General features: G+C 45.0%; 1 long non-coding RNA gene across 1 annotated transcript in view; it reads right to left on the reverse strand.

Annotated features, from left to right (window-relative positions):
• Positions 1-806: 806 nt before the first annotated feature.
• LOC140470934 (uncharacterized) overlaps positions 807-23032 on the reverse strand; it is a 28620-nt gene continuing 6394 nt past the window's right edge. The window contains exons 3-5 of the long non-coding RNA XR_011956802.1: positions 20781-20869; positions 17791-18345; positions 807-1966 (exon numbers count right to left, since the gene is read on the reverse strand). This is a non-coding gene — a long non-coding RNA (uncharacterized lncRNA). The remainder of the gene's footprint in view (positions 1967-17790; positions 18346-20780; positions 20870-23032) is intronic.

The following is a 23032-nucleotide window of genomic DNA, read 5'->3' on the forward strand; positions in this document are numbered from 1 at the left end:
GAAAAGGGAGGACTGTAGGAAATGGAATAATCTGCCGTGGGTGGCTAAGGAAATAAGGGAGTCTATCAAACTGAAATAGAAAGCATTCAAATTGGCAAAGACCAAGAAGAAACTAGGAGATTAGAAAAACTTTAAAAGATCAACAGAAAGCTGGATGGGATTGGGGGAGAAAAGTGATGAGTAGCTGTCCCCAGGGCTGGAATAGCAGTTTACACTGCTAGAGGGGAACCTATTATTTGGGGAACATATGGCCTCTGTAATTGTTGAAGCACTTAACTGTTACCATAGAGATAATCCTGATCAAGTGCAAAATCACAGCACACTCCAAAAGCTTGTACTTCCAAATAAACCTGTTGGACTATAACTTGGTGATGTGTAGGTTTTAAACTTTGCCCACCCAGCTCCAACACCGGCTCCTCCATATCAGAATCCTGATAGACAGCCCCACTGAAACTGAAGTGCCTGTCAGATACCTGACTGAGCCACAGGGCCGTGAGGGAGGGGTGTGTGGTTTAACCACAAAGTGTTGAGCTGAACTCGACTTTTTTAACTGCCATTGCCATGGAGATAATATTGAGAGACAGCGTCCATTCAAAACACAAACCACAAAGGGAGAAGAATGGAGCGGCACATCGGACAGGCGGGGAGTTACCTGATGCTGCCTGGAGGTGTTCTGCATGTACACTATCCAGGTAACTGCCGTGTCTCAGCAATAACGACTCAAAGAAGACCTCTCAGAGTTCTGTGCCCAGTTATTCCTATCCAGCAGGGTTCAGGAATATGAGTACACAGTAGTCAGTCTTCACAGTGGAGGATACGAAGAACATGCCAGTAATTGATAAGGAGACTGAGGAAGGTGAAGACCAAGGAACAACCATTATCACGAAAGTGTTAGAGCTGGGCAAGCTAATGGAGCTAAAGGTAGGCATGTCTCTTTGCCAGGATGGAATACATCCCAGGGTACTACCAGAGGTGGCGGGAGAAATAGAAAATATATTTGGAGTCAGAGTCCTACAGCAGAGACAGGCCCTTTGGCCCAATCTGGCCCATGCCGGCCAATATGTCCATCCACGCGAACCCATTTCCCTGCACTTGGCCCATCTGCATCTGACCCTTTGCTATCCATGTATTTGTCCAAATGTCTTTTACATGTTGTTAATGTACCCACCTCAACCACTTCCACTGGCAGCTCAGTCCATATACATACCACCTTCTATGTAAAACAGTTGCCCCTCAGGTTCCCTTTCATAATTTCTCCTCTCACCTTAAACTGATGCCCTCTACTCCTTGATTTCCTGGGAAAAAGACTGAGTGCATTCACCTTACCCAAGCCTGTCACAATATTATACACTGCCAGAAATAGATCTCCCCTCTGTTTCCTCTGCTCTAAACAAAAAAGAATCCTCGCTTGTCCAACCTCTCCCTCTAACTCAGACCCCTGAGCCCATTTCTTCTGCACCTTATCCAGTTGAATAACCGAAATCTTCACTGCATTCATCACATTTCCAGTGTCTCCCCACGGCGCTGGAACAGACGTGACATCGCCAATGGATTACAAGCCATGATCGATAATTAACCCCTTTACAACAATCCCGTTTTCATTGTATTTTCCATGGTGCAGGTATCCTTCTGTCTTTCTGGTTGCATGGTTAATTAAAAACTTGTCCTCATACAAAACAAATCTGTAACTTCATTATTCCTGGGAAATGTGACATGTATTTTCAGACTTTTAAAAACAAATGAAAGCTCTCTCCACATTCACCACGCTGACATGGACTTGGCTGTGTCTCAGTAATTTTTCCAGTCACATTGACACTTGAAATATTCGCCCACGGACAGAATACACACCTTTCTTTCCACATGAAAAGGCCAATGATATTCAGATCGGCACGGATTAAGTAACTGTCAAAACTGAACATGAAGTTCAATCTGAATTTCTCATTCACAAATCTGCCCTTTCAGTACCCTACAACAGAGAAAACAAGTCACCACCATTAACACAGGATGGAAATTCATAAGACAATTATAGTATTAAATTGTAGTTTCTTTGTTCCCCCAAAGCTTTAATTCTCAGTCTCACAATTTCTCCCTTCTGTGAACTGAAATCAAAACCAATCTCCTCACTCCTTTCCTCCACACCCAGTTCTAATGCTCTCTCCTCTCGTTGAATTCAGCTTCTTAGCTCCTGCCTGCAGACTAAGGACCAAAACAAAGGTGTGGCACGATGGCACTGCTGCCCCACAGCGTCCGTGTGGAATTTGCATGTTCTCTCCGTGTCTGCGTGGGTTTTCTCCGGGTGCGCCGGTTTTCTCCCACAATCCAAAGATGCATCGGTCAGGTGAATCGGCTAGGCTAAATTGCCCATAGTGTTATGTGCATTAGTCAGAGGGAAATGGGTCTGGGTGGGCTACACTTCCGAGGGTCGGTGTGGACTGGCTGGGCCGAAGGGCATGTTTCCACACTGCAGGAAATCTAATCTAATCAAATCAATGAATCTGACTCGGAGTCTCCTGGGTGTTGGTGAATCCTCCCCCCACCTCCCAAGGTTTCCTAGTCAGACCAACATTGATTTTTTTTCCAATCTAGAACCTCTTATTTATTTCCTCCACACCAACCCTCTGATAAGAACCATCCTGCACACACTGGACAAATCACATCTGGTTGAACTAAAATGAACCAAATTAGAACTTTAATTGCAGGCCTACCTTTGTTCCTTTCCATAACATTCCTGAATCTTCACCTGAGTTCTGATAACTTTCTGCAAAATGCTCCCCCCACAGATACGCCGACCACTTGTCACGATACCAGGGCAGGGACCAGTCCCCTGGGTCCTGTTCTCAGAGGGAGGAAGGGAGGGAGCAGCCAATGACAGATTAATCCCACACATCCACAGCCTCCCTCGCTGGCACTGACCCATACTGCACATACGCCAACAATTGGCCAGCACTGCGCCCGTGCACAGGTCTCCCCTCCTACAGAGCATGCTCCAGATCACACAGGTGCCTGGGTGATTGACAGCAGCTGTGCCCAATAGAGTGGAGGGGGAGGGGCTGCAGGACTGGAACAATGGGATTGTAAACAATGAATGAATGTGGAGGACACTGGGGGATGGACAGGTCAGTGAGGGACAGGATCAGTGCAGCATCAGGAGGGGATCCTGGACAAACTGAGCAATGGGAGAGTCTGACAGGAGAGAAACGTAAGGATGGTTCTGTTTGGAGACTCAGGCAGGGACAGCTGGGAGACAGTATGGCCTGGTGGCTTGGGCATGATTTCCAATCAGCCTCTTCAAAGCCGCTGTTACCAAACTCTGAACCCGATTCTCTTGGTCCAGAGGTAAGGACACTACCGCCATTTCTTGGTGGGCTAGTGGAAAGAAGGGAAGATTTTCTCAATCTCACTCACATGGAAACTCCATGAGCTCCTCCCACTTACTGTCTACCGTGGGAATGGAGGAGACAGAGCAACTGGAAGGGGGTTAGGGATATAGGGACTGCCTTTCAAAAGGAACTCATCTGTGTTGGTGTTATTAACAAGACTCAGTACACAGTCACCAACACAAAGCTGGTGTATGTGAAATTTATCCAGAATATTAACACCCATAACTGGGTGACGCAGACCCCAATGTACAGAGTTAAGTCCGGGATATTAATAACGGCTTTGTGTGTGAGAAATCACGTCTCATGAACTTGATTCAATTTTTTTGAAGTAACAACAAAGAGGATTGATGACAGCAAAGCGGTAGAAATAATCTACATGGACTTCAGTAAGGCATTCAACAAGGTTCCCCATGGGAGACTGGTTAGCAAGGTTAGATCTCATGGAATACAGAGACAACTAGCCATTTGGATACAAAACTTGTTCAAAGGGAGAAGACAGAGGGTGGTGGTGGAAGGTTGCTTTTCAGATTGGAGACCTGTGACCAGTGGGATGTCACAATGTATCGGTGCTGGATCCTGAAATGTTCATAATTTATATAAATGATTTGGATGTGAATATAGGAAGTAATGTTCGTAAGATGACCCCAAAATTGGAGGTGTAGTGGACAGTGAAGAGGATTACCTCAGATTATAACGGGATCTTGATCAGATGGTTGAATGTGCTGAGGACTGGCAGATGGAGTTTAATTTAGATAAATGTGAGGTGCTGCATTTTGGAAAAGCAAATATTAGCAGGGTGAATACACTTAATGATAAGGTCCTCGGGAGTGCTGCTGAGAAAGAGACTTTGGAGTACAGGTTCATAGCTCCTTGAAATGCAGAATCACAGGTAGATAGGATAGTTAAGAAGGTGTTTAGTATATTTTCCTTTATTGGTCAGAGCACTGAGTATAGGAGGTGGGAAGTCATATTGCGGCTGTACAGGGCCTTGGTTAGGTCATGCTTGGAATATTGCATGCAATTCTGATCTCTTTCCTATCAAAACAATATTGTGAAACTTGAAAGGGGTCAGCAAAGTATTACAAGCATGTTGCTAGGGTTGGAGGATTTGAACCAAAGGGAGCGGATGAATACACTGTTTTCCCTGGAGCGTCAGATGCTGATGGGTGACCTTATAGAGGTTTATCAAATCAGTAGGGGCATGGATAGGGAAAATACACAAGATCTTTTCCCTGCGGTGGGGAGGAGGCATGATGGGGGATGGGAGACAGAGGGGAGACACCGAGAGGGGGAGGGTGACCGTTATTTTGTAGATTACAACACAACCCTGTTCCTGTTCTCTCCCTATCCCCTTCAATCCCTCTGAAGGGCTCAGAACAAGTGTACAGTCCCTGGAAAGTAGAGCTTCAGGGTGATCAAGTGCTGAAGGTCAGCTACCTTACCTGCTGTGCTTTTCCAGCGCCACACTTTAACACAAGCTGGAAGAACAACACCTCATTTTCTACTTGGATATCCTGCACACCTCTATCAAATTCAATAATTTTAGGCCCTGAACTCTCCAATGTCCTAGCGCCCTAGCCTCTTAACCCACACACCAGTCCTTGTTATCATAGAGCATGCCATTACACACTACCTATGGTTCGCCACTAACAGTCCTCATAAACAGCTATTCACCCTCCCCCAGCCAGTTCGTTATCCACTCCGTTGTCCAACTGCTCCCATCTCTTTCTTTGGACTCTATCCCCACCTATCATGTACTCCTTAACCCCTACCTTCTGCATAAAAAAACGACATTTCTTTTCAGTCACATCGGCTCTGAGGAAGGCTCAGCGAATCCAAAATGTTAATTCTGATTTCTCTTCTCAGATGCTGCCAGACCTGCTGAGCTTTTCCAGTACCTTTTGGTTATTGTGAGATTTACAGCATCCGCAGCTCTTTTGGTTCTAATTTACCAGGAATTTCTAATTCAGGTCTAGCCACCTAAAACCGTGTGTTTATCAACACTCCCAGTCCATACAAACTCAATTTCTCTCCCAATCTCTGCTGTCTCTCTCATTCCCTTCACACTCACGGAGTACACCCGCACCATAGTGACAGTGCACCTGCACAGTTTATGGTCACATGTTGGCCCACTGGACCCACCCCTCATTCACTCCCATTGTCTGGAGGATCACATCAACTCTCCTATTGGTCTGAAGCTGCCATCAATCTCACCGGCCCCATTGTGACACGAGTTGTGCGCTCCTCCCAGGAGTATTGGAGGCTGAAGGGTGACCTTATAGAGGTTTATCAAATCATGAGGGGCATGGATAGGATAAATAGACAAGGTCCTTGCCCTGGGGTGGGGGTGTCCAGAACTAGCGGGCATAGGTTCAATGTGCGAGGGGAAATATATAAAAGGGATCAGAGGGTCAACTTTTTTCACAGCAGGTGGTGCGTGTATGGAATCTTCTGTCAGGGGAAGTGGTGGAAGTTGGTAAAACTAGACCATTTGGCATCTGGATGGGTGTATGTATTGGAAGGGTGTAGTGGGATGTGTGCCAAGTGTTGGCAAATGGGACGAGATTAAGTTCGGATATCTGGTCAGCATGGACTAGTTTGACCAAAAGGGCTGTTTTCATGCTGTATATCTCTATGGCTCTGCACTGGCATGAGCTTCAACATTCAGTGAAAGGGGGCAGTATCACAGAGTAGAGGGACTGGGGGCTATTCAGCCCATTGGGGCTGTACTCTCTCTCTCTGGAGATGGTGCCAGTCTGTCCCAACTCACCTCCCATTTGCCTGTAAGAAATCTGCTCCTAGTTGAAATCACTGCTTAACTTTCTGAGTTCCAAGGAGAATTATCCGACCTTCTGCTAACTCTCCACATAGAGAAACGTATCTTATTTTAATGTTTCAGTGTTATCGAGATGTACAGCACAGAAACCAACCGTTTGGTCCAACTTGTCCATGCCGATCAGATATTCTAAATTAATCTCGTCCCATTTGACAGCACTTGGCCCATAACCTTCTAAACCTTTCCTAATCACTTACCCAATCAGATGCCTTTTCAATGTTGCAATTGTTCCAGCCACCACACTTTCTCTGGCAGCTCATTCCATACACATTCCACGTTCAGCTTGAAAACAATGCCCCTCAGATCCCTTATAAATTGTTTTCCTCGCTCCTTAAGCCTGTGCCCCATAGATTTGGACACACCTAACCTGTGAATAAGATCCTGGTTGATCACCCTATCCATGTCCCTCACAATTGTATCAACCACTGAGGTCATCGGTCAGCATCCGATGCTCCAGGGAAAACAGCCCCAGCCTATTCAGCCCATCCCTATATAGCTGAAACCCTCAACCCTAGTAACATCTTTGCACATCTTTTCTGAACCCTTTCAAGTTTCACAATATCATTCCGATAGCGGGGAAACCAGGACTGAAAGCAAAATTTCAGAAGTGGCTGAATCAATGTGCTGAACAGCCACAAAATGCCGTCACAACTCGTGTACTCAATCCACTAACCAGTAAAGGCAAGGATACTAAACGCCTTCTTCACTACCCTGCCTATCTATGACTCCACTTTCAGGAACTATGAACCTGCACTCCAAGATCTTTGTTCAGCAACGCTCCTCAGGACCTTTCCATTAAGTGTATTAGTCCTGCCCTGATTTGATTTTCCAAAATGGAGCACCTCACATTTTTCTGAATTAAACTCCATCTGCCACTCCTTAGCCCATTTGTTTGAAGTCCCATTGTAATCTGAGGTAACCTTCTTCCCTGTCCACTGCACCTCCAATTTTGGTATCTATGTAAAGTCACTGACCATGCCTCCTATATTCACATAGAAAACATTTACATAAATGAAGAAAAGCAGTGGACCCAGAAACGATCCTTACAGCATATTGCTCATAGAACATAGAACATTAAAACACAGTACAGGCTCTTCAGCCCTCAATGTCGCGCCGACCTGTCATACCAATCTGAAGCCCATTTAACCAACACTATTCCATGTACGTCCATTTGCTTGTCCAATAACGACTTAAATGTACTTAAAGTTGGTGAATCTACTAGCGTTGCAGGCAAAGCATTCCATACACGGACTACTCTCTGAGTAAAGAAATTACCTCTGACATCTGTCCTATATCTATCACCCCTCAATTTAAAGCTATATCTCCTCGTGCTCGCCGTCACCATTCTTGGAAAAAGGCTCTCCCTGTCCACCCTATCTAACCATCTGATTATCTTGTATGTCTCTATTAAGTAACGTATCAACCTTCTTCTCTAACGAAAACAGCCTCAAGTCCCTCAGCCTTTCCTTGTAAGACCTTCCCACCATACCAGGCAACATCCTAGTAAATCTCCTCCGCACCCTTTCAAAGCTTCCACATCCTCCTTATAATGTGGGGAACAGAACTGTACACAATACTCTAAGTGCAGCCTCACTAGAGTTTTGTACAGCTGTAGCATAACATCATGGTTCTGGATTTCGATCCCCCTGTTAATAAAAGCTAAAACCCTGTATGCCTTCTAAACAACCCCGTCAACCTGGTGGCAACTTTCAAGGAAATGTGTACCTGGACACTGAGATCTCTCTGCTCATCTACACTACCAAGAATCATACCATTAGCCCAGTACTTTGCATTCCAGTTACTCTGACCAAAGTGAATCACCTCACACTTGTCCGCATTAAACTCCATTTGCCACCTCTCAGCCCAGTTCTGCAGCTTATCTAAGTCTCTCTGTAACGTACAACATCCTTCGTCACTATCCACAACTCCACCAACCTTCGTGTTGTCTGAAAATTTACTAATCCATCCTTCTACGCCCTCATCCAGGTAGTTTATGAAAATGACGAACAACAGTGGACCCAACGCCGACCCTTGCGGTACACTACTGGTAACTGGACTCCAGGATGAACGTTTCCCATCAATCACCACTGTCTGCTTTCAGCAAGCCAATTACTGATCCAAACTGCTTTATCTCCCACAATCCCATCCTTCCGCATTTTGTACAATAGTCTACTGTGGGGAACCTTATCGAACGCGTTGCTGAAATCCATATACACCACATCAACCGGTTTACTCTCATCTATCTGTTTGGTCACCTTCTCAAAGAACTCAATAAGGTTTGTGAGGCACGACCTACCCTTCACAAAACCGTGCTGACTATCCCTAATCAAATTATTCTTTTCTGGATCATATCTCTTATAACCTTTTCCAACACTTTACCAACAACTGATGTAAGGCTCACTAGTCTATAATTACCAGGGTTGTCTCTACTCCCCTTCTTGAACAGGGGAACCACATGTGCTATCCTCCAGTCTTCTGGCACTATTCCTGTAGACAATGATGATTTAAAGATCAATGCCAAGGCTCGGCAATCTCTTCCTTGGCTTCCCAGAGGATCCTGGGATAAGTTCACTGGGCCAAATGGGTTTTATCTATTTTCACACTCTGCAAGATTTCTAATACCTCTTCCTCATGAGCCTTAATCCCACCTAGTCTAGTAGCCTGTATCTCAGTAATCTCAACAACATTGTCATTTTCGAAAGGGAATACTGTTGAAAAATATTCATTTCGTGCTTCCCCTATCTCCTCTGACTCGACACACAACTCCCCACTACTATCCTTGATTGGCCCTAATCTTATTCGTCATTCTTTTATTCTTTAAATACCTATAGAAAGCCTTAGGGTTTACCCTGTTTCTATCCGCCAACAATTTCTCATGTGTCCTCCTGGCACTTCTGAGCTCTTTCTTTAGGACTTTGCTGGCTATTTTGTCACCCTCAAGCGCCCTAACAGACAGTTCACATCTCATCCTAACATAAGCCGCCTTCTTCCTTTTGAAGAGAGATTCCATTTCCTTTGTAAACCACAGCTCCTGCACTCTACAGCTTCCGCCCTGCCTGACAGGTATATACTTATCTCGGACAAATAGGACCTTTTTCTTGATCTTTGAGGGTCCCTATTCTCTGCCTGGTTACTCGTTTATCCTTAGTGTATTTCTGGAATCTCTGGATTCTCTGGGAACCTATTTCCCAAAGCTCTCTCATGTCCCGTTTTTGCTGTCCTGGTTTCCCTCGAGGAGACTCCGACTGCCCCTATACTCCTCCAGGAATTCACACAAACCCAGCTGTCTGCACCTGCCGTATCGCTCCTTCATTTTCTTGACGAGACTCTCAATTTCTCTGGACAGGCAGCATTCCCTACACTACCTATTAAGGCCTTAACAGGAACATACTGTCTGTGTACTCTCGTTGTTGCAGGCCTATGGACGCAATGGCAGATGAGGACAAAGAAGCAATCATTCTCAGTAAAGAGGTGGTGTTGGGAAAGATAACAGCCTAAAGGTAGATGGGTCTCCTGGCCGTGATGGAGTGCATCCCAGGGGACGTTAACAGATGGCAGTGGGTAAATAGCAAATGCACTCGTGATAATTCACTAAAATTTGCTGGACTCTGGGACAGATCTGACAGATTGGCAAGCTACAAATGTGATGCGAATATTTTAAAATGGACCTGTTAGCATAACTTCTTTGGTGGGGAAAATGCCCGATCTCTTAAGGAAGAAATAGTGAGCTATGTGGATAGAAATTATCTCATTGAGCAGACACAGCATCGATTCATGAAAGGTAGACTTCACTAAGATGAGTGGTAGAGCAATGTGTGCCGAGGCCACTGTAAGTCTGCACAGGGATACAGATAGGCTATGTGAGTGGGTAAGGATCTGGCAGATGAAGGACAAGATTGGGAAACGTGAAGTCATCCATTTTGGTCAGACTAACAGCAAACTGATGATGAAATGGTGAAAACTTGCAGCATGCTGCTGTGCAGAGGGAGCTGGGTGTCCTTATGCACGAATCACAGCAAGTTGGTTTGCAGGTACAGCAGGTAATTAAGACAGTGAAGGGAATATTGTCCTTCATTGCTAGAGGGATGGTTATGCTGCAGCTGTACAGGGTGCTGGGGAGGCTACACCTGGAGTACTGTGTACAGGTTTGGTCCCCTTACATTAGCAAAGATGTACTGACACAGGAGGGAGTGTAGAGGAGGGTCACTAGTTTCAGTCAGGATTTCAGAGGGTTGGCGTATGCAGAGAGATTGGGGAAACTGGTAGTATGCTCATTGGAATTTCGAAATATGGGAGGTTGGATGGGAAAAAAAATAAAATTATGAACGGAGTAGATAAGATAGAAGCAGGGAGGTGATTTCCGCTAGGGGTCGCTTAAACTAGGGAGCAGAGCATCAAAATAAGGGGGTATCAGATTTAGGACTGAGTTCAGGATGGACTTCTTCAGCTAAATCTGTGAATCTGTGGAATTTGCTGCTGAGTGCAGCAGTTTAGGTTATCGACTTGACTATCGTTAGGTCAAAAGGTAGATTTGTGAACAGGAAAGGAATTAAGGGTTATGGTGAGAGAACAGGAAAGTGGAGCAGAGGCCATGAAAAGATCAGCCCTGATCTTATTAAATGGAAGAGCAGGCTTGAGGGGCCATGTAGCCTACTCCTGCTCCTCTTTCTTATGTTCTTATGTTCCCACTTTCCAGCCTGGGAATAGCAAAGGAATACCTTGTACTGTCTTGTACTGTCAAAATTCGCCTTTGTCCAATTTAGAACACCATTTAGATCTGGTCTATTATTTTCTGCAACTATTTTAAAACTAGTAGAATTATCAAAGAACCCTGACAGCGTGGAAGTAGGCCATTCAGCTCATCACAACCACACGGACCCTCAGAGACTCCTACCTTACCACTGCATTCCCCATGGCTAATCCACCTAGCGTGCACATCCCTGAACAATATGGGCAATTCAGCCTGGAATATCCACACAACCTGCATATCTTTAGATAGTGGGAGGAAACCAGAGCAAACAGACGAAACCCACGCAGATAATAACAACAAGGTAATGATCCCTTTCTTATTTCCCGGTTCCACCAAAATAACTTCACTGGACGTACTCCCAGGAATATCCTCCCTCAGCACAACTGTAATGCTACCTCTAAACAAAAAGGCCACTCCGCCTCCTCTCATGTCCCCCTTCCTATCCTTCCTCTTGCATCGATACCCTGGAACATTACACTGCCAGTCCAACCCATCTCTGAGTAACGTTTCTGTAATACTCATGATATCCCAGTGCCACGTTCAAAACCATACCCTGAGCCCATCTGCTTTCCCTGTCCGGCCTCTTGCATTGAAGTAAATGCAGTGTAACTTGTCAGTTCCACCTGGTTCTGTGCCTTGCCCTTGCCTGTCTTGACTGTCTGACTTCTGAACTGTACCAGCCTCAGACTTACCTCTTTTCTCACTATCTCTTTGGGTTTACCCTCACTGGATTAATGCCACCTGAGTAACACTAGCAAATCTCCCTGCCTGGATATTAGACACTTTCCAATTCAGGTACAATCCATCCTTCTTATGCAGGTCAACTCTACTCCAGAGGAGCTTACAATGATCAAAAGATGTGAATCCTTCTGCCCTATACCAGCTCCTTAGCCAATCATTCATCTCCTCCATCCTGCTATTCCTACTCTCACTAGCATGTAGCACCAGAAGTAATGCAGATATTATGGTCGAGGACCTACTTTTTTATATTCCAGGCTAATTTGCTATATTCTCTCATCAGGACTTCATCTCTTCCCCTTCCTATGTCATTGGTACCAATGTACAATGACCTCTCACTGGTCATTCTTCCCTTTGAGAATATTCTGCTACCTGTCCGAAACATCCTTGATCCTGGCACCAGGGAGGTACCACCCCATTCTGATGTCTGTCAGCTACAGAAAGGGCAGTCTGTGCCCAACTACAGAGTCCCTTATCATCCTTGAGCGTTTGGAATCTGATATACCTCTCATTATAGTCGAGCCAGTCTCAGTAGCAGTAACTTGGCTGTCAGTGCAACATTCCCCTGAGAGTCTATGACCACCTACATTATCCAAAATAGTATACTTGTTTCAGATGGGGATAGCCACAGGAGACTCCTTCTCTACCTATCTCCCTCTCCTACCTTTCCGAGAGGTAACCCATCTACCTGACTGTATCTGCAGTTTTTCGGCCTGAAACTGCCACCTATCACACATCCTGACTCTTGTAAATTCTTCATTACCATTAAGCACCGCTCCATCTGATCCATGTGATCCAAGAGGATTTGCATCACTTCCTGCAGGCTATCATCAGGATCATTCAAACTCCCCCTACTCTCCTCTAGGAAGTGCACATCACTGTACGAATGGCCATCTCTGCTCCTTAATCTGTAGACCCAGAAAAAGGCAGAGTCTTACAGCTTTACAAAAGACTACTCTCAAATACATTAGAACCTGTATTTTACATTTAAAACATTCAACCAAAAGATCATAACAGAGGCACTTAAACTAGTAAACACTCACCCTACTGAATGTTGCAGATTTGAAAAAGTAAAACAGAGTAAGATTTACCTTTGAAGAGACTGAAACCCACTGAGCTGATCCCCGGCTGTGAGTCACAGACATACAGCATGGAAACAGACCCTTCAGTCAAACTCGTCCATACCGACCAGTTTTCCGAACCTAATCTCGTCCCATTTGCCAGCACTTGGTCAATATCCCTCTAAACCCTTCCTATTCATATACTCATCCAGATGCCGAATAAATGTTGCAATTGTACCAGCCTTCACAACTCCCTCTGGCAGCTCATTCCATAAACACAACACCGTCGCATGAAAAAGTTGCCCCTTAGGTCCCTTTTATATCTTTTCCCTCACGCTAAATCTATACCCTCTAGTTCTAGACTCCCCCACTCCAGTGAAAATCCCTTGTCTATCTATCTGATCCATGCTCATGATTTTATAAACCTCTGAGATCACTCCTCAGCCTCTGACGCTCCAGGGAAAACAGCCCCAGCCTGTACAGCCTCTCCCTATATCTCAAATTCTCCAACCCTAGCAACATCCTTCTAAATCTTTTGTGAACCTTTCAAGTTACACAACATCTTTGTGATAGGTGGAGAACAGAATTGCGCACAATATTGCAAGAGTGGCCAAACCAATGTCCTGAACAGCCGCAACATGACCTCCCAACTCTCTTACTCAATACTCTGACTAATCAACGAAATCATACCAAACACCTTCACTATCCTATCTACCTGCGCCTCTACTTTCAAGGAGCTATGAACCTGCACAGCAAGGTCCCTTTGTTCAGCAACACTCCCCAGGACCTGACCATGATGTGTATCAGTCCTACTAAGCTTTGCTTTTCCAAAATGCAGCACCTCGCACTTATCTGAATTGAACTCCATCTGCCATTCCTCAGCCCATTTGCCTATTTGATCAAAATCCCATTGAAATCTGAGGTAACCTTCTTCACTGTCCTCTACACCTCCAAGTTTGGTGCCATCTACAAACTTACTATCTATACCTCCCGTGTTCACATCTAATTCATTTATATAAATGATGAGAAGTAGTGGACCCAGCACGATCCTTGTGGCACTCCACTAGTCACAGGCCTCCAGTCTGAAAAATAATCATCCATCACCACCACCCTCTGTCTTCTGCCTTTGAGCCAGTTCTATATCCAAATGGCTACTTCCGTGAGATCTAACCTTGCTAACCAGTCTCCCATGGGGAACCTTGTCGAACACCTTACTGAAGTCCATATAGATCGCATCTACTACTCTTCTCTCATCAATCCTCTTTGTTACTTCTTAAAAAGCAGATCGAGTATGTGACACATGATTTCCCATGCAGAAAGTTATGCTGACTATCCCTAATCAGTCTGTGCTTTTCCAAATACACGCAAATCCTGTCGCTCAGGGCTCCCTCCAACACCTAGTCTAGCACAGCATCTGTAGTTCCTGGGCTTGTCCAAACTGCCTTCGTTAAATAGTAGCGCCGTATTAACCAACCCGCAGTCTTCTGGCACCTCAGCTGTGACTATCAATAAATCAAAAATCTCAGCAAGAGGCCCAGAAATCACTTCCCTCGCTTCCCACAGAATTTTAGGGTACAACTGATCAAAGCCTGGGGATTGATCCACCTTTATGCGTTTCCAGACATCCCGTACTCTGTAGTATGGACATTTTTCAAGATGTCACCATTTATTTCCCCACATTCTACATCTCCCGTGTCCTTCTCCACAGTAAATACTGATGCAAAATATTGCATCTTGATAAAACAAACGAGGGCAGGACTTACACTAATTAAAAGTAAGGCTTTGAGTAGTGATATGGAACAAAGAGACTGAGAGGTACAGGTCTTCTTAGTCTGTGTCACATGTAGACAGGGTGGTTAAGAAGGTGGTTAGCACACTTATCTTCATTGCTCAGACCTCTGAGTACCAGAGTTGGGAATTTAGGTTGAGGCTGTACAGGATGCTGGGGAGGCCTCTTCTAGAATACTGTGTCCAGTTCTGGTTGTGCTGTGATAGGAAGGATATTATTAAATTGGAGCGGATTCGGAAGAGACTAACCGGGATGTTGCCATGAATGGAGGGATTGTGTCACAAGGAGAAGCTGGATAGGCTGGGATGCTTTTTCACTACAGCGTAGGAGGTTGAGGGATGACCTTAAAGGATTATAAAACCATGAAGCGTGGAGATAAGGGGGAGGGGGGGATTCAAGACCTGGGTGCATACAATTTGAAAATAGAGGAGAAAGGTTTAAAAAATAAATTGGGGATTTATTTTTACCTTTACATGTGTGAAGTGAACTCCCAGAAAAAGAGGCAGCTGTGAATACAATTACAATGTTTAAAAGACATTTAGACAAGTCCATAAATAGGAAATATTTGGATGAATGTGGACCAAGCGGAGGCAGGTGCGATTAGATTAGTTGGGAATTATGGTCGACACGGACTGGTTTAACCACAGGGTCTGTCTCTGTTCTGTATCATTTTATGACTCAAACTCTCGCTATCTCTGAATTCCTCCATGCTCACAACTCCCCAGATCACTATCACCTCATCCTTATCTCTAGAAATCCTCTCTCGCCTCAGAACCATCACTATCTCTGGTATCACAAGCATCTCTGTAACATCCTCCAATTGCCTCCCATCTCATCACCCACCCTCACGATCTCTAATCTTGACAACCCCCACAAATCTGTCCTTCTCCACAGTAAAAACTGATGCCACTCGTTTAGTATCCCCCCCAACAACTCCATCTCCTGCGTCTTCACACATAGGCTGCCTTGCTGATCTTTGAGGTGGCCTATTCTCTCTCTAATGACCCATTTGCTCTTAATGTATTTGTAAAAACCCTTTCCCTATTCGCCAAAGCGGTGTCCTGTCCCCTTTTTGCCTTACTGATTTTACTCTTAAGTATACTCCTCTTGCCTCTATACTCGAAGGATGTTTGTGATTTTTGGATTGGAATAAATGCAAAATATTACATCTTGGTAAAACAAACGAAGGCTGGACTTAGACTGATTAAAAGTTGGGCCTCGGATAGTGATATGGAACAAAGAGACCGAGGGGTTCAGATCTTTGAACTATGTGTCACATGCAGACAGGGTGGTTCAGAAGGGGTTTAGCACATTTGCCTTCATTGCTCAGATCTTTGAATATAGGCGTTGGGACATTATGTTGAGGTTGTACAGGATGTTGGGGAGGCCTCTTCTGGAATACTGTGCCCAGTTCTGCTTGCGCTGTTATAGGAAGGATATTATTAAATCGGAGCAGGTTCAGAAGAGATTTACCAGGATGGTGATGGGAACGGAGGGATTGAATTATAAGCAGAGTCTGGATAGGTTGGGTCCTTTTTCACTGGAGCACAGGAGGCTGAGGGGTGAACTTATTAGAGGTTTATAAAATCCTGAAGAGTTTTGGTAATGTGAACAGCAGGTGCCCTTTCCAGGAGGGGGCGCGATTCAAGATTGGGGACATCCTTTTCTCAAATTAAAAAGTAAGGCTTTAAAAAGAAGTTCCGATGTTATTTTTTGTTTTTGCACAAGAGTGGTTCACATGTGGAATAAACTTGCAGAGGACGTGGTAGATGTGAATGCAATTACAATTTCAGGGTGGCACAGTGGCTCAACGGTTAGCACTGCTACCTCTCAACACCAGGGACACAGGCTCAATTCCTGTATTGGGTGACTGTCCATGTGGAGTTTGCATATTCTTCCCCATGACAGCGTGGGTTCATCCAGGAACTCCCATATCCTCCCACAATCCACAGATGTACAGGGTAGGTGACCTGACCGTGCTCAATTGCCCATAGTGTTCAGGAATGATTGGGTTGAGTGAATTAGTCGGGGTAAATGTAGAGCAAAAGGGTAGGGGAATGGGATTCTAATAGGAAAAAAACATTTGGACCCGTATATCAATAGGGAATGCTAGGATGGACTTGGACCAAGTGGAGGCAGGTGCGATTAGTTCAGTTCGAATTTATGGTCGACACGGACTGGTTGGACCACAGGGTCTGTGTCAATGCTGTGTAACTTTATGACTCGTTACCTCTGTAAATTCCTCTATGTCTGGAACTCTCCCTATCAGTGCCATCTCATCCAGCCTTACAAATATTCCTCATCTCTATAATTCCACTCCAGCCTCAAAATTCAAAAACCTCTATCACAAATATCTCTATCTCTGTAACATCCTCCATCCTCACAATCCTTTCCAACTTGCATCTCCTCCAGCTTCATTATCCTCCCCGTGTCTAATCCGCTCCAGTCTCTCAAAGCTCTGCTATATGTGCCTTTCTTTATTTCCAGCTTTCAGGATGCCCAATGTTTATTTCTCACTTGATGATTGCCCTTTACAATTCCTGCGCTGAGCTTCTGAATTTCCTCTTAAATCTCTGCGTCTCACTTTCCTCCCAAGAAAATCGACCAATCATGTGTCATCTATTCTAGTATCACCGTTTCTGACCTGATGTCCAATGGAGCCTGTCATATTCCTATAATAAACATCTCAGCGGTCTACAGAACAGAAAAACGCTCTGGTGGTCCATCGAATCTGAGAGAAAGAAAACTACCACTGAAAACTACCACCATACTATTATCCTCCTCTATTTTCCAGTACATGTGGAAAAGTGTCATCTATCATGGCATAGCAAGTGCACACTAAATACATCTCAAATGATTTCGGGATTTGTGTCTCCCACCCTCACAGACAGTGAGGTTTAGTGCAAGTGTTGCTCGATGATGACATCACCCACAGGAACACAGAGCAGCTGGGTCTATGCAAACCAGAGTTTGCCCACACATTGGGAAGGATGGCAGGGTCCCTGAGAGGGGGCACAGGAGAGTTACCAGGATGGTTCAAGGAATGGGGGATTTTAGTTGCAGGGACATGGGTGTTGTTAATACATATCAAGAATATCCATCTACAATAGATGGACTCTTGTTCTCAACCTCTCCCCTTGCCTGGGCTGGGGTAACCTTCAGGTTAAACCACCACCAGACATCTCTCCCTAATGAGAGAGCAGCCCTATGGTCTGGTAGGACAATGCTGACTTTACCTTTTACACAGTGATGCCACTGTGCATCGGGGGTGGAGAGAGGGAATGCTGAAGGTGGTGGATGGGACATCACTCAGGCACAGTGCTTTGTCCTGGAGGATGTTCGCTTTCTTTAATACTGTTGAGGGCTGCACTGATGAAGGCAAGTGGAGAATGTTCCAACATGATCCTGATGTGTACCTTATAGAGAGCAAACAGACACTGGGGAATCAGGGGTTTGGGGAAACTGAGGTGTTCTCGTTGTAGCAAAGGAAATTGAGGGGAGCTGAGAGACAAGTGCTTACAAAACATATACAACAGGATGTTAAACCTTGCACTCATCAACTCATCATAAAAGGATTACTGGACACATATTGAAGATTTTGGGGAGATCTATTGACAGGACGGTTTGATTCAAAGGAGAATTTTTATGCAGAAAATGGAATTGAGCTGGAACAAAATACTCTCACACAGTGCAAATATCCAGGTCCTGAGGTCCTGATGAATGGAGTAATTCAATCAGAGTTTGGCATTACAGTTACTGAGATTGCCATCTGAATATCCACCTGTAGTATCCTGTAATACAAATTTATAAAATCTGTCACTGTCAGTTCAGGTTAGAAACTCACACCATCCCCTCCTCCTGGTCCAGGATGACTGTACACATTACCCCTTGTGGAGGTCAGTAGTCAGTTCAGGGGGAAATCTATGTGGGTTTCTATGATTTTCCAACTTCGGACTTCATGTGACTGAACAGGGCAGATCTTTGACACACGGGACAGAATGTTCCAAGAGTCAGTGAGATTTGGAGAGCAGGATTTCCTTCCTTTTCTTTCCTTCCGTTCTGCCGCTGTGCCTCATCAATAAGACATGGGGGGGGGGGGGGGGTGAAAGGCTCATGCAGCTCGATGGGCAAGTTGTCTCCATTCTGACCAAAGGGCAGCAAGATCCTCCCAGTCACTCCAAAGAGTCTCTCTGAAAAGACAGCAACTCAGCATGCTTCCCACTGTCCGGTGCTCCCTGGAAAGGTTTAGAAGAGTGAGGGGGGAGTCTCCTAGAAAATGTAGAACAGTAAACTTCCAAAAGGATTATAAACAGTTTACAGAGATGGATTCGGAGAAGTGGACAAGTTGGTAAATGGAGCATAACTTGGGATAATGTGAAGTTGTTCATTTTGGAGGAGGTAATAAAAGAACAGAGGACTATTTAAATGGTGGAAACTGTAGAAAGCTGCAACACAAAAGGGACCCAGGGGGTAACTGTGCAGGAAACACAGAAAGCTAGCACACAGTTACAACAGGTCATCAGGAAGGGGAATGGAATATTATTCCTGATTTCAGGGGATTTGCAGTATAAGAGTTTGGAGTATATACCTGAGAGCCACTTTATATATGCGAGTGAGACCACATATGGAGTAATGAGAGAAATTTTGGTCCCTTTATTTAAGGAAATACATCACTTCATCGGAAGCATTCAGAGAAGATTTACTGGGATGATCCCTGGTTTGCAGGGACTATCTTTTAAGAAAAGGCTGAAGAAGTTGGGACTGGACTCATTGGATTTGGGGGAGAATGAGAGGCGATCTTATTGAAACATAGGCTTATTAAGGGGTATGTCATGGTAAATACTGAGAGGATGTGTCCCATCATGAGGGAACCTAGAACCAGATTCTGGGTCAGTTGCAGAATCAAGGGTTCTGTTTTAGATTTGTCAACTTTAATGCAACACAGACATGGGTAAGGGGTTTCAGTAGCAATGGAGCTGGGATGAGGTGGAGAAAAGCAACATTTTAGAGATTGGAATTCCAGGTGTTTGCAATTGTGTACATGTCTGATCAGAAGGTTACCTTGGGGTCAGAACATGAGAGCAATATTGTTAAGTTCTGCCTCAGGCATTTCCCAGTAAGAGGGAGGGGCTGAGCAGTAAGGGAAAGTAATTTGTAATAGCAACTGAAGGCAATGGGTTTAACCATTGCAGTGTTTCATTGGAGGAAATTGCAGCCAATCGAGTTGTAGGCGTTTGGTAAGCAGTTTGATGAATGAGTAACAGTGGAGCAATGGAGAGGGATGATAGGGAGAGAGAGCTGGGCATTGTCAGTGTACATGTGAAACCAATACAATGTCACCTCCTGGCAGTATGTAGGTGAGATACAGGAAGGAACAAAGATAGATCCTGGATGAACACCACATATGAGGAATTCAGAAAGGAAAGGGAGAGTGGAGATGGAGCAGGATTTTCCAACAACCTTGAGGTCAAGTATTAGTTCTTAGCAGAATTGGAGAGAAGGACATAACCAGAAAAGACAGACAGAACAACGAACAATATTTGTGAATTGGTGAGGGGGAGTGATGAGGAGGAGCCAGACTCCAAAACTGCTATTTCTACATCAGTGACATCACCCAACTCCACCCTAGTCTCAGCTCATTTACTGAAATACTCATCCATCCTTGTGTTATCTCCAGACTACGTTATCCAAACACAGTCCTGGCCAGCCTCCCACATTCAACTTACATATAATCTCAAGAGTATCGAAAACCCTCCTGCCCGAGTGCTCACTTGTACCAAAACTTGTTGATTCATCAAAAGGCTCCTTCCAAGCAACAATTTAAAATTCTCTCCCTTGATGTAATTCCTGGCTGTGAACATCCCTGTCTCCCTGCACCACACAACCTGAGAGACCTCGACAACTCATTTTCTTTCAGACTCCCAAAGATGCATTTATTCATTGCTTCACCAGTCTGGCTGTTTCGACACGGTCAAGGGAACAAAGTCTGGAATTCGCACCCTGACCCTCTCAGACTTGCTTTCCTCCTTTAATGTATTCCTGAAAACCTGCTTATTTGGCAATACTTTTGATCACCTGACCTAATATCCCCATCTGTGGCCTTATGTCAGAAATTCTCAATTTCTGTGAAATTATAAAAATGATAAAAATACAAACCGTTGTTGATTTGCACACACATTGTCAACTCTTCACTGTCACTGAGTGAATAATCTGTAACATCTCTTACCCAAGTCACCACACCAACTGCAGCTGTACAAGGAAGTCAAACATCACCCTCTCCACAGGCAATGGGGCTTTGGCATTAATCACTGGTGTCTGTGGAGAGAGAAACACATAGTTGATATTTCAGGGAGTGCTAAATGCATTACAGGAAGTGAGAATGTTGCAGAATTTGATGGTCAGAAATGGAAGGAAAATGCACTCTTTTGTTGAAAAAAAGATTTATTCACTGGCAAAGATACTGTGGAAAATTTAGTCCGTTGAGAGAGCAGCACATTGTCAGGGGTTGGGCAGCAGAGGAAAATTAACTTACAAAAGGTCTGTGAAAGTAACAGTAAAACACTAAACAAGCCAAACAGCCTGTGCCCAAAGACTTTAACTCCCCTTCCCGCTCCACCAAAGATATGCAGGTCCTGGGCCACCTCCACCGCCAAATCCCAGGCATCTGATGCCTGGACGAACAACGCCTCATCATCTGTATTCAGATCCTCCAACCACATGGGATCAATGTGGATTTCACCACTTTCCTCATTTCCACTCCCCCCACCTTATCCCAGATCCAGCCTTCCAACTCGGCACTGCCCTTTTGACCTGTCCTACGTTTCCATCTTCCTTCCCACCAATCAGCTGCTGCCTGACCTGCTGTGCTTTTCTAGCATCACACTCTTTGACATTGAAAACATCCTGACTCTGACACTGTGTAAATCCTGCCCTATCACTCCCTGCCAAGGAAGGCTGTGCATGCGTCCCCCTACAGCTTGCCCCTCTCAAAGTTGGCAGCCACACACATGTCCCGTGGATCACTGCCCCCAATAAAGATGGCGGCGATCACTCACACCTTTCACCATTTGAAGCATTTTCCCGTTTGCCACAAACACAGGCCTGGGATTTTCAAATTTGTGTTTTCCGATGTGCACTAAGTTCTGTAAAACGTCTCAGCCCGTTCCATTAAAATTTCCTTCTCTTCCTGATCAATATGTCTTTCCTTAACCATGCCCTGCACCTTCACACATTTCCAATGCCTTGATCACAACATCACAGTGCTGCCAGTGAAGCTTATCACGTGGTATCACTTTATTCCTGATGAAGGGCTTTTGCCCGAAACGTCGATTTTGCTGCTCCTTGGATGCTGCCTGAACTGCTGTGCTCTTCCAGCACCACTAATCGAGAGGCTTATCACGTGGTTGAGTGTAGCCACGCCCCTCATTCACTCAGACCAACCGGCACTACCTTGTCTTTCAGCCCCGTCCCCATCCTTTTATTGGTCCTGCACTGAGATCAATCACCAGAGGCCCTTTGTGGGCTGGAGCATGCTCAGTGCTTCCTGCTTTTGCTGCTGTTTATCAGGTATAAGAGAGAGAGTGTTCATTCCTGTTTCTCCTAATGTCAGACATTAACAACAACGAACTGCATTGTATGGAGCCTTTCACACTGACAAATCTCCTAAAGTGCTTCACGAATGCTGGAAATGTTGATTAAAGAGAACAACTTTAAGATACATCTTTGAGGAGTATAGAGGGGGTTGGGAAGGATATTTAAGAGATTTTTAGATCAGACAAACCGTCTAAAGAGCAACCCACCCAGACCAATTCCCCTACATCTAACACGACGGGCAATTTAGCATGGCCAATTCACCTAACCTGTACATTTTTGGACTGTGGGAGGAAACCGGAGCACCCGGAGGAAACCCACGCAGACACTGGGAGAATGTGCAAACTCCACACAGACAGTTGCCTGAGGTGGGAATAGAACCCGGGTATCTGGCGCTGTGAGGCAGCAGTGCTAACCACAATGCCACCGTGCCGCCCATCTGCAACTCTGTCCTCTGCAGCTCCAATCATGGAGTGATGTCTGTGGAGAACAGCTTACGACAGAGACAGTTAGTGGCTAACTGTAGTTTAGCAACCCCATGTCCTAGCCCCCTTACCCCACACACCAGTCCTTGTTCTCACAGCCTGTCATTACACACTACCTATGGTTAGCCACTAACAGTTTCCACTAACAGCTAGTAGCCCTCCCCCAGCTAGATCGTTATCCACTCCTTTATCCAACCCTTCTTCTCGCTCTATTCCCACCTATCCTTTAATCCTTACATCCCCCCCTAAACCCTACCTGCTGCATATAAACCAACATTTTTTTCTCTCAGTATCAGTTCTGAGGAAGGGACACCGGATCTGAAATGTTAACTCTGATTTCTCATCACAGATACTGCCAGACCTGCTGAGCTTTTCCAGAACCTCCTGGTTGTTTTTTCTGATT

This window comes from Chiloscyllium punctatum, chromosome 52, assembly GCF_047496795.1.
Source record: "Chiloscyllium punctatum isolate Juve2018m chromosome 52, sChiPun1.3, whole genome shotgun sequence".
NCBI lineage: Eukaryota > Metazoa > Chordata > Chondrichthyes > Orectolobiformes > Hemiscylliidae > Chiloscyllium > Chiloscyllium punctatum.